Source organism: Octopus bimaculoides, chromosome 3 (genome assembly GCF_001194135.2).
Source record: "Octopus bimaculoides isolate UCB-OBI-ISO-001 chromosome 3, ASM119413v2, whole genome shotgun sequence".
In the NCBI taxonomy this organism is placed as follows: domain Eukaryota; kingdom Metazoa; phylum Mollusca; class Cephalopoda; order Octopoda; family Octopodidae; genus Octopus; species Octopus bimaculoides.
The window spans coordinates 98,531,997-98,534,152 of NC_068983.1; the positions used below are offsets into that span (position 1 = coordinate 98,531,997).

General features: G+C 37.0%; 1 non-coding gene across 1 annotated transcript; it reads left to right on the plus strand.

Annotated features, from left to right (window-relative positions):
• Positions 1–2,050: 2,050 nt before the first annotated feature.
• Positions 2,051–2,156, plus strand: LOC128247456 (U6 spliceosomal RNA). The gene has a single exon (XR_008263834.1). It is a non-coding gene; the product is annotated as a U6 spliceosomal RNA (small nuclear RNA).

Sequence of the window (2,156 nt, forward strand, 5' to 3'; positions counted from 1 at the left end):
TATGTGTGTGTGTATATGTTTGTGTGTCTGTGTTTGTCCCCCGCCCCCAACATCGCTTGACAACCGATGCTGGTGTGTTTACGTCCCCATAACTTAGCAGTTCAGCAAAAGAGACCGAGAGAATAAGTACTAGGCTTACAAAGAATAAGTCCTGGGGTCGATTTGCTCGACTAAAGGCGGTGCTCTAGCATGGCCACAGTCAAATGACTGAAATAAGTAAAAGAGTAAGAAAAGAGAGAGTAATACATACACATATATCAGATAGCCTCACACACACAAACATAAACAAAAATCATGGATGGACACACGCACATACATTTAAGCAAACATAAACTTACAGAGTATACATGCATACACACACCCACACACGCCCACACACACATACACTTATCAGGTTTACAGTTGCCTCCTTGCCACTCACACCTTTAACAACCTCTTCATCTTCTGGTCATTTCAGCATGAGGTGATCATCTAATTGAAACACATTTATTCATTTGTCTCTCCATTTTTTTTTTTCACTCCACACTTATTCTTTCTGTAGAAGAATGCATGTGCAAAACATAAAAGATCTTACTTTCTATTTTCTTGAGCATAAACCTAATACATTTTGTTTGCTTGTTTATCATTCCGTCGTTGTATTTTTATTCTTTACACCACACTTGCACACACACACACATGCATACATCTAAGCATGAAAACATACATATGTTCATTCATTCAGCCTTTCATTCATACAAGCCAGTCATTCATTCATTCGTACTTACATTCATATGTACATGTATGCACATAATGGAAGGGCTTCATGTAAGTATGAAATGCAATTAAGTGAAAAAAAAGTACTGAATACTCTTAGGTAGAGTGGAGTAATATTATCCAGTGAAAGCTAGGTCTATCTGAGTAACTGTCTAAAGTTTCTTCCTCCCAGTCTTCAGACAACTGGCACTGATGCTTTCAAAATTTTCTCTTTAAATACAGGCATGGCTAGGTACAGGTGTAGTTGTGTGATAAGAAGCTTGCTTCCCAACCACATGGTTCTAGGTTCAGTCCCACTGTGTGGTATCTTGGGCAAGTGTCTTCTACTATAGTCTCGGGCCAACCCAAGCCTTGTGAGTGGATTTGGTAGATGGAAACCGAAAGAGGGCCTTTGTGTATGTGTGTGTGTGTGTGTGTGTGTGTGTGTGTGTGTCTATGTATGTGTGCATATGTGTCTTTGTGTTTGTGTTTGTTCCCCCCTCCCATCACTGCTTGGCAACCAGTATTGGTGTATTTACATCCCCATAATTTAGCAGTTCAGCAAAAGAGACGGATAGAATAAGTACCAGACTCTAAGAAATAAGTTGCGGGGTCGATTTGTTTGACTAAAACCCTTCAAGGCAGTGCCCCAGTATGGCTGCAGTCAAATAATTGAAACAAGTAAAAGAATAAAAGAATATACCTATGGATGGATCTGATTAGGGGACATGGAAAACAACTTTGGCAGGTTACACAACTTTGCAAAGTTACACAGGTAAAGAGACAAAGAAGCCAATGCATGAAAAAACACAAAAGAAGGAAAATTAATAAAGAATGTGAAAGAGAAGGAGAAGGGGCAGGGGAAGATTTTAAATTCTTCTAAAATTTGTACACATTCTTATAGATTAATAATTCTAGGCTGAGAGGATCTTTTAGAAATATTAGTCTATATCTATACTGAGTTGATGAATGAAGATATGGTCTTGGAAAACAAGCATTTAACCCTTTGGTTAAATTGGCCATATCCAGCCTAAATATTCTATCTGTTTTATGTTCAAACAGACCAGATCTGACTTCTTATACCTATCCTACAATATCATGCTAATAACACACACTCACATCTTCAAAATCTCAAAGCTACAAGATAATGCATGATTAATTTAAAACAACGTGAAAAAAAATAAGTATTTCATTTAACAGTAATCTGAATGCTTAAGGGTTAAAGAATAGAATTTAGGAAAGGAATTTGCAATAAACTAGCATATACATTGCCACATCATTAAATGTATAAGTACAACTTTGCAAACAGCTCCACACTGTTAAATTCAGGCAGTACATATACTAAAATTAGAATGATATAGAGAAGATTAGCATGGCCCATGCTTAAGTATGACATACAAATTCATGAAACATTCCCTATTTTT